We start from the raw sequence: 16,495 nt of genomic DNA, 5'->3' as shown, positions 1-16,495 counted from the left end.
AAATTTTATCTTTATTTTTAATCTTAAATTTTATTTTATTTTTAATATATCGAAAATTAAATTAAAAATTTGACTTCTATTTAAATCTAATCAAACTGCATAGTTTAATTTAACGTAGAAAAAAATGTTTAGTTTTTTAAATAGTAATTTTAGTATTTTTTAATGTCGCATCTAATATTTCTGGGCTCTCAAAAGAGAAAATATGTCCAATTAAAAGACTATTCACATACACAGTAAGTTTGAAAAAAATAAAATATCCCATCTATTTTTAGAACAAAATTAATAGTTACAGTAAATGAAGAAATTATATCGTGCAATCTAAATAATTACGCCTTAACAGTCGTCTCGTGCGCGAAACTTAAAGTTGACGTCAAAGGGCGAGCATTCTTTGTATCCTACTGTCTTTTTTTCCGTGGGAAGTACAAAAGCATCTTCGGTGCTACAAGAAGCGAGATGTGTAGAGAGGAAAAAGGAAGGCGAGAACGGAAAGAGGTCTGCTCCAAGATTGCAACACTACTGCCGGGCCATCCACGTGGATCTTCGAATTTAAAGAGTACGCGTGCCCTTTTCTTTCGCCCTTCACCTCATCGTTTCTCACTCGCGGAGCACGAAAACTCTGTTCGCCGAGAAGCAATGGTTTTTTTGACGATCGTAATGTTCTCGAGACGCGAGAACCCACGTGGCATTCCACACGTTTGTTCGAAACGACAAGGAAACAGAGAGCAACGCCCAATTCGCAACCTACGGGACACGCTAACCGCGTTAATATAGTCCTTAAGGAGTGGGCGTCCCGGACGATTGCTATTCCTAGAGCGGACAATTATTTCGCCGCTTCCGAATGAACTGCGCGGGAGGTTAACGACACTTGCGCGACTTGTCGAAACCTTCGGTTGAATATCATTTCGGCTCCACGGTTCGGGCGAGTTTAACGAGAGTTTCGAGGACCGTTTCTCCCTTCTTGGAGTCCCTCGTCTCTTGGGGTTGCAACGAAACAATGGAGCTTTCTCCCTCTCTTCTTCGGCTGAAATTCTGCTGATGAATCGGCCCAACATGCACGTGCATCCGATGCACCTGCATTCATCGAATTCATTGCTCGCGACGATGGCAACGCGATCGCTCATCGCGTGGTTCGCGGACGGTGGAAGCCGGCTGGCTTTAGGAACGAGGAAGTATCTCACACTTACGCTCTCACATACACACATACGCACGCACATTCTCGCCCACGCGCGGTTGCACAACGTAAGCAGATGTTGCGCAACCGGCCAATACAATTCTTTCCGTGGTTCAAGTATAAATTCGTCGTCGATGAATTCAGACCTATTCTTCGCTTGCGACAGGAAGGAAGTGAAGACAAACGTTCCTGATGTCGAGATGATCTCACCGAGTGACATTCGATATATTGTATGCAACATAAATAGACACCTTGTATTCTATTTTATCTACAAATTCGTCAAATAATTTGCAATTAACTTATTTTTAACAAAAGTAGAAAATCGAAATGTTAGTAGTTTCTCTTTTTAATTAAAAAAGACCTGTTATTTGTTTCAATTTTAATGGAATTTAATTTAATGGCATCTTGAGGTTTTAGTTCAAAGATATTTCGCGTTGAATGATAGAAAGTTCATGTTGAATGATAGAAAGGTTTCAGTTTAGAAAGAAATATAATTTTAGTTGATTAATTTCTCTCAAAGTATTTCGTGAAGAGAGTGGGAGAATGAAGATACATCGGAGAAATGGCGCGCAACTTTCATTTGCCCACAGGAAATTGCAAATGTCACGACAGTCGCGTTGCGTTTCTCTTCTGATAGCATACATATGTACATGGCCGCAAGTATTGAGTGTATTTACATGCGTTATCTGTGAAAAAATTGCAAGACGATCGTTGTGAGAAAGAAAGCCTTGTGAAAGTCAGGCGGCGCATCATGCGAAGTAATTGTTCTGACAGTTAGAAAGAGAGCTACTTTTTTTCCTCCTCTTTTTTTCTTTATAACCTTTAGTCGATCTCCCATCGATCTTAAGCGAAATACCTTGACACTGTGCTAGTTTACTCCTTTCTGAAGTAACGCGTACATTTAATCATAAAAGTCAATATACGCCTGAGGAAAATGTAAAGAACAAGTTCCTGGGCAGAAGAATACGCAAGAAGACTTCTCAACCTGTGTATATTCCCTTGTTTCAAATGACAGTGAAATATCATCTTCTTCTTTTATTGCACTTTTTCGTCGTTAATTATTCAAATTTTACCTTATAATTAATTTTTCGCTTGCAAGGCAAACTTAAAAAAGTAACTTTGTCTGGGAACTTCTGCTCGTCGCTTCATGTACTATTTCACGAGCCTAGCTATTTCTGTTTCCTTGCGTTCCCTAGGTCGAGCCACAAACTTTCGTTTCTTTCACTCTCGCATAATCAACATCTTTATTGCCGCGGATTGCAAAGTACGTGGTGACCCTCCTTTGCCGATGCCATGCACGCTTACGTATCCCATACCGCACGCGTACTCCTCGATCGAGATTCGACTCGCGTGTCGATCACGCTTTAGAACGTGTACACCTATACATGCGTGAAAGCGAGCCACGTGCTTCTATGCACGCGACTAAACATAGTAGTGAAAGCATACACTGTTGGACTGTTTAAGAAATATAAATGCATATAATATTAAACTTTTATGTATTATTTTTTTAAGAATCATAAGGAATTTAAAATATTCAGAAGATAAATATATAAAGTTGAAAGATTTCAGACTTGCTGATCGATAATGCATGACAAGAAATACATTTTTATTGATTTTTTCATGGTTATTTCTTTTGATAAATTTGCGAGAAAATAACATTAAATTATAAAATAATTATTCTATGTTTATTTAAAGAATAAGATTTATATCTATAATTAATTTTAAAATTCATTTTCATTTTATAATTAATTAAAAAAAATATTGATATTAATATTTTTGCTCCTACGAAAATAACAATGAAAAAAGATACACTTTTGAAATATAGTTGTACATATAGCATGTACACAAGATACGAGAGTGGTTTCTCGGTTTTATCTTCTTCATCCCTTTCATCCCTCTATCGTCTCGTAATTCAATTAACGCATTATTTTATTAATAACATTGGGCGATCGTTCCGCTGATTTACGCGACAGGTAAGAGCAACTAACAAGATGAGCACGCGTACAGACGTGCAAGTGACTGATTTCACTTTCTCCGACGAGGAAGGTTCTCTCTCTCTCTCTCTCTCTCTCTCTCTCTCTCTCTCTTTCTAGTCCTTTTTTTTCTACACGGAGAAAGTAAGAGAGAACCGTGAGAGTGCACCAAAGGTGTTAAAAATGGCCCCAGCGGATATGGTCCGAGTTTCTTTTATCATGACGCGCGATAACATGAGTTTCTCCTTTCGCGAATGTCATTAGACGTAGTTTATTTGCGAGAGTCTATTTTATATCTTCTCTTTTACAACTTTAGGAAACTTATAGTAGAAAGTAACTCTTTTTTAGTTAGAGAAAATATAAAATCTTTGAATACAGTAATTATCTAATATTGCAGCTATTTCTTTGAGTAAAAGTAGTTTTTAGACAATTTCTTTTATGGATATTATTGTGATAATTAATAACATCTGTATTCTTCAGCATTATTAAATATTGTGCATAAGCAAGAAAAATTTTATTATTAGTAATATTAATATTATTAATGCAAATCAATATTTTTACATGTCAAGCATCTGTATAACTACAAGAAATTCTTACAAGCGCGATTTCTCTCGCGGGATTTCTACTTATGATTAATCGATCGAATTACTTTCGTTTAATGACCAATTACTTTCGTAAGCTTATATACGATGATTCAGAATCTATGAATAACCATTTTACTTAGTCACATCTTGAAAAAAAATATATGTTGATTGATTCGTCTACGAAAGTATCAGAATCCCTGTGGGCTATTTCAAGTTTCGATAGTACAAATTATCTTTTGCTAAAATGCTTAATCCATTTTTTGCTATCTTAATTTATACGATATTTACGTGTGTGTTATACATTTTTTTTCTAAATATACATATACAATATATTAAATCTATTTGCATTCGTGAAAATTGCAATTCATATGTACATCTTCTGGTGTATTAAATATTCAGAATCGCATTGCAAATGAATAATGAGATTCTTGACAAAATTTCTCTCCATTTTTATTAAAAAAGATATACATAAGAAATGATTTAACTCGTGTATAATACCTCAACAATTTGTGACTCGGTCTCATAACGTGTTCTTCGATAGATAGGTCAAACATCCCAATCTCAACAATGACTCAATTCATTCAGAGATAGAGGTTAATGATCTGTCGATTTTTTGTACCTGAGCAATTTGAGAACTGATGAAGATTTTTTTTTTATGTATGTATGCGAATTCGACATCTCACTAACGAACATCTCTTCCGTTCCTTTTATCTCTATCCGAGTATCGTTCCTTCTCTCGTTCTCCCTTTTCTCTCTCCGTTTTCCTTCCGCTCTTTATCTCTCTTTCTCTTTCCTTTTCTCTTCCTCGTGTTCCTCTCCTCTCGCCGAGAGGGTCAACGTACCTCTCTAGTCTAACGAGCGAGTCGACCAACCTATCTATTCTGCCTACCTACCTACCCATCTACCTACTTATCGTCACTTATTCACCGTCGTTCAGGGTGCTCGGATAACACCTCGAATTGACGAGATTGCCTCTTTATGCTGCCGGGTGGACACCACCCGCTTTAGACCAGGTAAGGTACTTTCTCGCGTGCCATACACGATGTTAGCTTCTTTCCCTCCTGGAAGTACGCAGGTCCGCGATAATTCGTACGCCCGTACGAAGGAGGAACGGCGTGGCGTACTGTCAGGTCAGTGATCCAGCTGGAATCGATTCGCAAGAAAATGGTAGGGGAAAAGCAGAGGGAGAGAATTCTGCAGCCATATATGTATGGCGATTTTTTTCTACCTCTGAGATAAAAGGATTCATTATTATCAATCAATCCGAATGGGATAGCTGTCAGTTATCATCGACTGAGCATCGTGATTTTGGTACGTGCTTGGCAGAAAGATTTTGAAGAAGATTAATCTGTATAATATAGCTCTTCTTTTAATCAATGAAAATGATAATTTGTTTTATACTTTGTTTTGTGCTTAAGAACGATTGTAAGTTGATTTGAAATTTGCATGAGAAACGTTGGAAATGAGTATATAAACTAGAATCGCCTTTTGATAGGAGTTCTTTACGGATTCCAGTTTCTTTGGTACACTTGATTGTAAAATATTGTAGAATATACAAGGTATTTGCCTGACATTTCTGATATTGTTAGTTTCAGAACTTGGTAGATCAACATATTTTGTCGTCAAAAACATGTTTTAAAATGTATCCGCCGACTTTCTTTATTTTTAGCAAATAATACAATTTTGCATAAGGTTTTATTAATTATTGTCTGTAAGATATGAGATACATATTTCCGCAATTAATTAATAATAAGTATGAAGTAGTTGTACTTCAAATATAGAATAAAATTATGTAATAAACAAGAAGAAGAAGAAAAAGAGAGAAAGAGATTGTGATTGCAAACATATTTATTTTTTATAGAAACTTATAAATGAGATTGGAAGGTCCTAATAATGCGATATTAATGATTTACTTTCTTTTCATCAGGCTTCTGTTTTAATTCTACTTGGAACCGGACGAATTTACATAAAACTGATTAAGAATTCCCTCTCAAAAGCAAACTGTGTACGTTATTAGAGAACGAAATTCGCGATCAAGATTTAGCATTCGCGAACGCGAATCTTAGTCGCTCGTCTCGGGACAACAGGGTGAACGCCCGACCTAGAGGCTGCGCATTGCGTCGCGCTGAGAGCGGCTGCGAGTTCTCTCGCGGGAGTTTTAACCGAGGCGGGAATGAAGCGGAGCAGAGCGACGAGAAGGCGCGTCGCCTGGTAATGCGAACCATGCGATACGTAAACACGCAACTGCCATAGGACATGTCTCGCGACGTCTCCAACGGAGGATTACGCGCGATGTCGCACGTACAAAATACAGAAAAAGCGGATCTTTTGAGCGTCAGCTAGAGTAAAGAGTCCTTCTAAAGGTTTCTTGTAAGAATACTTTCTCAGAGTCTCATCCAAATCGTTTCCTTTCGGCGAATTTGACCGAAATAAACTTCTAACTTCCGCCTGCCAGGATACATTCGTGATACACGATAATGTTAAAATGTCATACCATTGTACAAGATGATCTTTAGGGAATAATCGACTAGTCAGACCGTGTCAAACAGTGAAGGCAGGAGACTCGAGGCAGGAGAGACAGAGTGGTTAGGTCAGGGAGAGCTCGACGCGAAACTTTGCCACGCACATCGGCACAATCGCCTCGACAACTCGAGCGAACGTCTCTTTTCTCCCTTTCTCTCTCTCTCTCTTCTTCTTCTTTTTCTCGCTCTCCATCTCTAGTCTTCTCAATTGCTCGCTTGTACTCCGGTTCGTTCTTCATCTTTTCTGGCTCCTCTCTCCCCCTCTTCACTCTTTACATATTCCCTACCTTCTCCCTCTATATTCTTAGTTCTTCCTGTCCTCCCTCGCCTTCGCACCTTTCCAACGTCACCCTCTTCGTGTCATCTCCTCTACCTCGTTTCCTTTCACTCTATCTTCTTTCATTTCTTAACATCCCTTATCTCCGATTCCTTGCCCTGTTTCTTTCATCCTCCTCTCGTAGTATCTTTCACTTTTTCCTAACCGCCAATGAAGCAATCCAAGCACGGTTTAACATAACGATGATATTACGCGTGTCTGGACTTCCGAATCCTTCAACGACCTTAGACTCATAGCGCTGGCGCGATTGACATGCCGGTTTTTAATTACGAGATGGCTGTGATGGCTGCGACGATCCTGTGAAGACACCGCACTTTCTGATTAATTTCTCATAAGGGACTGGTTTTCTTTTAGAAAAAAATACCAGGTACTACAAACATCGCATCTTACTTTAAAATCACTCTCTCGTAACTGGTAAACCTCAAATTTTAATTACCAACTTTATCGAGATCTATTAATTTGAATTTTAATCGATGAAGAAATAATGAGTGAATAATTAAGCAGTGTTAATGAAACGGGCAATAAACTATTTAAACTAATCGAATTAATTATTTTACTATTTTCATTCTAGTTTCATTCTAGTTTCATTTTCTAGTCATATTTTCTATTTTCATTCTAGTTTCATTTGGAAACGTACTGTTATATTTATTATAAAGTTAAATTGTCATAATTATTAATATTAATTATATTATAATTAGAAACTTTATAAACTTTAATGAGCTGAAATCAAAACGTTTTATTCAATATACATACGCGAACACAAGATTAGTAAAAAAGTAAAGTATACTAGTTATAAAGTATATTATGATCGAATTTTCGTTGAATTTAGCAAAAGTTAAAAAAACTATTTGTAATTTTTTCGTATGTAAATAGTTACAAAGCTTTATTCCAAAAAATTCAAAAGAATTCAAAGCAGTTCTTTCGAGCCTTAGACCTTGAAAAAAGTCGATAATCCGAAACATTATAGCTAGGAGACTCAATAACAGTTAATTAAATGCTGATAGGACATAGAGAAGGACCAATGTGTGAATAAAAAAGAAAAAATATCATTTCAAACGTTTGTGGTTATTGTACGCAAAAGATCAAATAAGTTATATTTTACTGAAACGACAATTTTAAAAGAAATATTTTCAGCTAAATCAATGAGGGTCCTTCTCCAATAGAGTGTATCAAATAAATCGATTAAATTGAATACGTTAAATTCATGGATGCCGCTTGGTTAAAAAAGAAGATCTACATCAAGATAGCATTTCAAAGTCGCTTATTGCGTAAACATCGATAGGTAAGGTACGTAGGTAAGATCGCATCTAGCATAATCGTTATGACATACAAAAGCCCAAGGCAGATGAAAAAAGTCTAAATCATTGGAAAAATCGACCACATCATCCTTATTATAAATTCAATGAACAATAATTAGTTTTAAAATGCTTCTTTACATGATGCTATTCAAGTAAAATCTCGGAAAAAAATTTATATCGAGAAAAGATTAATTGATGTACCAAGATCACAAACAATATATTAACATTACTTTTTTCAATTGTGAATTATTATGTACGATTGACTGTCATTAAACCCTTATTATGCTAATTATGTCGAATCTTGTTTTTTGATACTTGTACGTATGTACGCACAATATATAGTATTATATAATTACACTTAATTGCATATCTGATTATTAATAGGTAATTTTGCACTTGCTAAAATTTACGGTGTTGTACAAGACGCATGCATAACGATATAAAGGGGATATGGTTATTTTGTTCGTACAACTTGTTTATATTTATGTCTATATCAACATTAAAACTTAACGTAAAATTTGAAATCTACAATTGTAGATATATTATTATATATTATTATATATTATTATATATACCGCTGTGTCTGAAAGATTTTCACACAAAATTTCGAGGCGATGAAAGCTGTCGATTTCGACAATTTATCGAACGAAACATCGTATTGACGGTACGAAAGAACGTGTTCTTAAGCTCCTCATTTATTAATGACCCAACGTATTCGACTTCGCTTCACATACGGCCATTGCGAGAAACCAATGAAGGAAATATACAAACGCTTCTGGAGATCTACATTTCCTCTCGAAAGTGGACTTAATGACGTCGCGGTGCAACCAAGAGGCGCACGCGGCCGGCAAATCGAACCTTAAGGATGATCAAGTAATTTATGATCGCTGTATCGCTCTCTTACTCTCTTCCTTTCTCGATCTCCTTTTATCTGCCTCCTTCTCGCGATGTCGCCTCTCCATCTCCTTCTTCCTCGTGTGACTCGCCTCTATCGCGCGTTCTGGCATAGCAGAAGGACGCGCTACCCCTCCAAACCAAGAGCGGGATGCTGCTGGTGGGATGAACATCAAGTAGCAACGAGTCATTCACCTTTTATCCCAGTAACACGAAGTCGTTGCCGCGAGCGACGACGGACGACAAACTACAATCTGCACAAGCACCGCGCCGGCGTATCTACACGGTCAGGACCCGTGCTTTAATTTATATCGGCAGATCAGACGCGCGATCTTTCATTCTAAAGTCGTCCCCTTCGTTCTAATATAGTGTGCACGCGCACGTCAACGAGCGAATGATTTTGCGTGAGCATCATGTCGGGAAACCGGCCGATTAAATCAATGCGTGAATTTTTTCATCATTTTAGATCTCATTAAGATTAAAGTAAGTACGAGTAGAAAAAGTAATATCAGTGGAAAATGGAATTTTAATCATTTAAACTTACAAAATACAGCGTTGAACTTTCGTGTTTTCGCGGAAAATTTCTGTTGATAAATATTTCGGGAATTATTCTTAATATTTATTTCTTAATTGTAATTATTTAATTAATTCAGTGTAATATTGTTTACTTTATATGTCAACGACATAACAATTCCAATATTACATTATATTATTCCTGGACGCTGTAGAAATTATAAGACAATATTTTAGTAACTATATAATAGAATTAGCGTCCACATATTAATGTAATAAAATTTAATTATCAATTTCATAAATATAATTATTTCTCTCATTTTGCATCGACAAATTCAGTCGTCAAGTTTTGCTCATCAGGTTTTTATTTGAACAATACTTCGTTAAATTGGATATTTCCATATAGTATTGCTATTATTAAACTCTTTTAACTTATCGAAGTCAAATTCACATCATTAGAATATAATGGCAAACGACGAACAATGATCCAGCCTACCGGACACTGTCTCCGACACAAACGAGAGGACACATTGCAGCTGTTAGATCAATGGGACTTAAGGAAAATAATTTCCATAAGATTGCGCTCTTAATCTGCTTAAAAATAATTTTATTATGCAATAAATGAACCTGTAATTGTAGTCAGTTTCTCCATAAACCGCAATGATTTTTTGTCACATTATCATTTTATAGAAACATTATTTGTATAAAGTAAAAAGATCACAATAAATTGCAGATATGAAATAAAAAATAAGAATACTATTTTATGAATATACATATATGATTTTTATTTTATGAATATATATATATGATCTTTATTCGTCGCACGAGGTATTGATCCCGATGCAACATTAATTAGTGATTGATTATAAATTCGAGTAAACATTCAACTGATTAACATCATTTGATTTATTACATGTACTTGAGGCTTACTAGGAAACCTGTAGGTTGTTTCGAGAAACCGGTTGATTCCATTGAAGAACGAAATAAGTCGATAGATACTGCGCAAGCATGACGAGATATCTATTTGATTTTGGAATTTTTTCTACTTCAAATCGAGCCAATCCATGATAGTCCGTTGTCAATTAATAAGAGTGAAATTTATTTTATATTTTATATAATCATGCGTTTGAATTGTCTACAAAAAACTAGAATTCTACTTAAACAAATAAAACAAATCATGTTCGATTCTCGTACTATAGTATAAATAAAATAGTACTAATAAAACGAGGAGTTTCATCAGAGTTCACAAGGATCATCTTTCTATCTCTAATTCCAGAAATGTTATATACCAATTAAATTGCATTGATTGCGATACATCCTATGTTGGACAAACTAGCAGACAACTCTGCACACCAGAATCAATGAACATCGCAGTCGTATTAGACGTAACACTAATACTCAGTCATCACAAGTTGATTTCGATCATGTTTTTAATTGGGTAGAGATTTTGAATCGGGAACTGTTTTTGAATAAAAGATTGATTTCTGAAATGCTCTTTATCAAAAGACAAAAAAATAGTCTAAATTTGCAAACAGATACGGAACGTTTACCAGAAACTTATTTAAACATTGTCAACAATTTGCCAAAAATTTAACACAGTGTTCTATCATAATAAATAGGTCTGGGATACTTTGCGTACATTTACTATGTGTACATTTATATATTATTTGACTCGCTTTATCGTTTATAAATAAATCACATCTATCCGTTAAAGACTTTGTCTTCGGAGATGTTAAGTTGTTCCATTCAATCTCCAATGGTTTATCATTGTTTTCGGTGCCTGAAAGTAAGTCTTATTTCGTAGTTTTAACTTCTTAACTTTCTAATTTTTAATTCTATATGATATATTTAGTTTATATTTATTTGAATTATTCTAATTGTTATTGATTTTAAAAAAACTGACCTGGAAATTTCAACCTCTTAACTTTTCAAGTTTAATTTTATTATTTATTTCCTCTTTTTTTGTTTACATTAGTTTACATTATCTATTTAATTTTTTTTTACTTTTTGTTTTTTAATTTTATATAACTTTTCTTTGATAAATTTGACTGATTTTACAGGCATTGTCAAAATGAGATACCAAAACATTTATCTTTACTTTAGACAACACACTTTATAATTGACTCCGATAAAACTCCTTTGTTAAGTTGACTCCTTTGTTAATTTTTATCATCACATTTCCGCCCAAAAATAGGGAAACGTTTGCAATCTTTTTAGTGTAATTTGTTCTATACTTATTTGTTTGTACAATAAATAACTGTGTTATAAGATCGACACTTGACTCGTATTGCCATAAAACTGATTTGTTTAATTTTATATTTCACGTCTTATATTTTTAATAATTGTAATTAAACAAATAATTTTTATTATTGATTTTTTTATGTTATAACGTTATACAGTTATCATCTAGCTTTATCATTTTTTTAATTTGATAGCTTTATCATCTTTTATTTTCGTATTATATATTTATAACTTAGGCTTGAATCTTGTTTACTATTCTTATTGTAGAAAGCATATGCTACAGCATAAACTTGACGATTTTTCTGATTTCTACTATTATTTTCATAGATTTCAGAGATTTCAGAGATTTAATCTCGATTCACAAATTTCTAATATTTTTAAAGTGTTTTACAAGTTTAAACACAACACACAATAAAAAGACACGATAACGAAAATAATATATATGAATTAATATGTAAGTTTTCTTATCGCAAAGCGTCTTAAGATTAATACAGAATAGCGTGATGTTTCTATATTAGAGAAATGATTTATCGTTGCTATTCTGTGTCACGATTCATAATATAAATCTATTTATGAAACTATTCTGAAATTTTAAGCAATTCCAACAATACTGACATTAACAATTACGTATAATTGTTCTAATTATCATAAATTACAATTTATTAATTTCAAATACAATTTCTCCGCGTGCTGTGCATGTGAAGACATCCAATAATTGATATGTACAAAAGATATATATTTCTCTCTTTTTCAAAAATAAAATTTTTCTTTTGACGAAGAAATATATTAAATTTTTATGCGGCAAAAAATTTATTAGTTAATAAAATTATTCCTTGAGCGAAAAAAAATAGAAAACAGATATATATATATATATATATATATATATATATATATATATATATGTATATATATATATATATATAATATTATACGTAAAACATACAAATTGCATGAGAAATCGTGAAGTTCATGGTATGCCGCAGCTCTCACACATGGTTTCTAAAATGATAACTCTTCGATCGATTTCGCGTGAGGTCAATGAATCTATCCCACTACCTAACACTACGCTAGAAATAGTGTTAGAGGACGATGGAGATAGCAGTTCCGCCAACGCCTTCAATAATGGAACAGCTTTGATGTACACAACATATTTGCAAATTTTTACGTTTTATAGCGTAAAATGTTGTGTAATATATCATATTTTTGAATAGCATTGAGCGCCATTTTTTAGTTGCAAAAGCAATAATTTAAAACGAAGCATCGTGTCAATGTTATAAATCACACGCAACACTCCTAAAAGATTCCGAATTTGTTCCATAGTCGAACCGGACGACTGTATAACATATGTCCCGTTTGTTCGGAATTTGAAGAAATTTGTCTCCTTTCATTCAGACATTATACACAATTGACCTGGATCCTCAAGTGTCCTAACTTTATGCTCAACTAATGATCATAGTCGACCATTGGCTATTATTCAGTCTCAGAAGGATTCTTCTAGGTCCATATACCCTCCTTTCTTTCGAGAGGTCTTCCCCTCCTCCTTGGTCCGATGAATCCTACTTCTCTCCCCATGTGAAACCTTGTGCGAATCCGGGGGTTGGGCTTGAACCAAGCGATGTATCAGGGAAAATTTTCCAAAAGCTCGATCAGAGTGCCAATTGCCGCTGTAGCCGGCAGCAACGGCCAATCGGCGTTGCCCCTGGTCGGACAGGTGGGGGCCAGCCGAGACTTAAGCGAGGCCACTCGCCGTGGAGCTGTCAGAGCTCTGTGGGGCACGGTCACGCACACAGCAGCCGGTCCCTTCAGTTTTTCCGATAGTGTCCACTTCATCGATTGTCGGCCCTTTCATCGCGCGGAATTCCTCGCGACACTAATCGATTTATTTTCCGATCGATTTGTTATCACTTGGTTATCACCGGTCCCACCTCGTGGAACATCGACGACTGCGCCGTTCGCGTACTAGCAATTTGCTCGGTGAAATTGTTTTCAAGATTTCCGATAATTCAAGGAGCTCTCTCCATATTTCAGGAGTCGCCGCTTTAAGTGTCAGAAGTGCCTGCAACGCTCCGGTAGCTTTCCGAGGGAGCTGAGGAAGAAGATATGGCTCGGCAGTTGGACCCCACTGGTCTTTATTGAAGACGTTTTTCTCCGCTATCGAGCAACTACATACTTCCGCTTTCGGTGTTGCTGAAGATTATTATCGTCGACATGGCAGCAGGAGGATTGGACCCCACCGGTCTATACTGAAGTGCCAACTAACTGCGTTTCCTGAGACCGCTTTCATATTTCCGTATCTCTAAAGGTGTTTCATTGATTTACAATTGATTATCATGGCTGGACTTGATCCGACCGGTCAATACTGAGAGAGTGGAGGAAGATCGGAGAAAAAACGAGGAAGTAACGGATATATTCAAGAGATATCTCAAGGTCGCGACATGATTGCTATCAAGGGTCTCGATCCGACCGGACAGTACTAAATTATCGAAGCTTCCGGGACTCCGAAGCAAACATTCTTATTCGATGATGGAAGAAGTAAGAGGAAAAGAGGAGGTCTCATCCTCAAACCTGAGGAGACTGATATGGAGCATTCACATTCGCAAAGGACGACATCGGACGTTTCTTACAAACGTGGAATGTCAATGAAAATGCCGAATCTGCCTACATACAGGGTAAGTTTTTAATCCTGTCGACAATTAATTTAGCGAATAAATTGTAGCGCGAAATAATTTTTAGCCGATCGGTTTCTTTTCGTCGTAGCTTATCATTATTTAAAATTCATTATCGTCAATTATTACGACCCAGCTCATCTATTCTCGCACGTGATCGCCATAGTTACGTAATCCATGGCAGTGATTTGCTGAAGCTCGCGATCAGGCCGCGACTACTTGCGAGATTCTCTTTCGGCGGTCAACCCTCTCCCACCTCGTCTTCATCTCGCTCCTTCTCCGATTCACCTTCTCCTCTTGCTACCTTCAACGTAACCGTGGTTGCGCTGAGATTGTAAAAGAATGAAGGAAGACCTCTTCGGAGATTCGCTGACCCGCGTATAACCGATCCAAAAAGAGGAAGGAGACGATTAAAAGGAACGCTATGGAGAACGAGACGAGAGACGGTACCGTCTTTAAAGTTACGTCACGTCATTCTATCGATACTTAACATCATGCTTGGAACTCGCTGGTTATCACGATCCTATCAAAATCGAATAGATATAAGGTCCATGATAGAATCCCACGATTATCTAATTTTGACAGACATGTAGTTTGACGTTAGAATACGAGGCGGCAATCCCATAGATATATGTGTACTTGTATTCCTCTCTACTCGGTTTTCTGTCGCGGTTACGAGCAGGTGCCCCTCTGAGAGTCAGTCTAGACCATTCACCTCGTCATTACGTCCGACACGTCCCCGAATATGTTCTAGCATGCAATTAGACGAGCTATAACATCACACTTTACTGATTGCGATCGCTTAATGATATTTTCTTTAGATTCAGATCAATTCGAAAACACTATTTGTACAACAAGAGATGTATTTTATAAGAAATATATAAATTTACCCTAATAAGTTATGTATAATCAAATTTATTAAAATTTCCACCTGTTTTTGCCCAACGTATTTAATAATAGCCACGCGATTTATTTTATTAAACGAATTTGGTGTGTAAAATAAATTTCTGGGATAAGGCGGTCTTTGCTAGGAGTTTATATCTTTCTTCCTCTTTTCCTCCGACATGTTTAATAATTACTCGCGAGATATCTAATCGGGTAATATCGCGCGTCGCGAATATCCGGTGCGTAGGTGCAATCGCCTCGCTCGCCAAATATAATCATAGAGCGCAAATAGAGATTCTCTCCTCCACCTCCCGGAAAAATCGTTCCAGAAATCCGCGCTCGACATTATCGGCTCTCGCGCGCGCGCCGCGACGCTTTCGCAAAGTCACGAAATTAGTCTCGGTCCCATGGGAAAGACAAGACCCCGATATAGTGAGTATAGCCGAGGAGGAGGCCCCGGCCGACTCCTCACATGGTCGAGTTCATTGACACCATCTGAGTTTTGGGCATTCACCGTCCCGCTCGCGCGCCCGCGCCGCCGATCGTGCCCTCCTCGTCAGGAATAAGCGATCGTTCCTTCGCTCGTTCGTTCGCTCAGTCAAGTCCGCTCGATCAGCCAGCGTGCCTCTTCCTCCTCCGACGAGGATGATTTCGTGGAATCCCCCTAGATTTCGCGGAAGCGACCCGCGATTTCGTCAGTCTCGTTCGCGGACGGCGGTCGATTCGATTCCCTCCCCCTTCCCCTCCTCCCCCCGTTCCCCTCCGCGGAATTTCCGGGGGGCGGTCGCCGTCAATTTTCGCGGGTAATAAAAATGACTTATCTCCCGTAAGCTCCCGATTCAAACGGAGGAGCTGGGAGAATTCCTCCGAGTTTTCTTTTGCACGGTCGTGCGGCCCGCGCACACGAATCTCTTCCGGGTGCATCCCAAACCGTTCGTTAGCTCTCGCGCGAGGTGTACGCGAGAGAAGTGCGGCAATTTGCTGTGATTACTCGACGAATATTTGTAGGAAGGCGAATCGCGTCGCGTTTCTAAAAAAAAAAAAAGAATTATTTCTAGAGGAGCATTAATACGTTTATAGAGCAGTTTCCCCTCTACTCCGATTAACCGTGACAATTAATAATTTTAGCATTAATCGATACAATGTATGAAGAACAATGAGGAAGTACATTTGACCATTATACACATTTATACGCGCGGCAGATAATATGCTATTTCGATAAAGACGAAGAGCTCGCGTCTTATTGTCAGATCTCACAGTGAGACAGGGTATTGGCACGAACGCTTTAAACGCGCGCGAACTTGAGACAATCGGCGTTATTCTCGTAGAACTTGTATACACACAATAGCATCGCGCGCGTCTCAAGAGGGAGAGAGAGGCAACTCCATTCCCTTGCTTAATGCGACGTGCA

This window comes from Camponotus floridanus, unplaced genomic scaffold (genome assembly GCF_003227725.1).
Source record: "Camponotus floridanus strain SB8 unplaced genomic scaffold, Cflo_v7.5 scaffold71, whole genome shotgun sequence".
NCBI classification, from domain to species: domain Eukaryota; kingdom Metazoa; phylum Arthropoda; class Insecta; order Hymenoptera; family Formicidae; genus Camponotus; species Camponotus floridanus.
Note: the sequence above shows the minus strand (reverse complement) of the source record.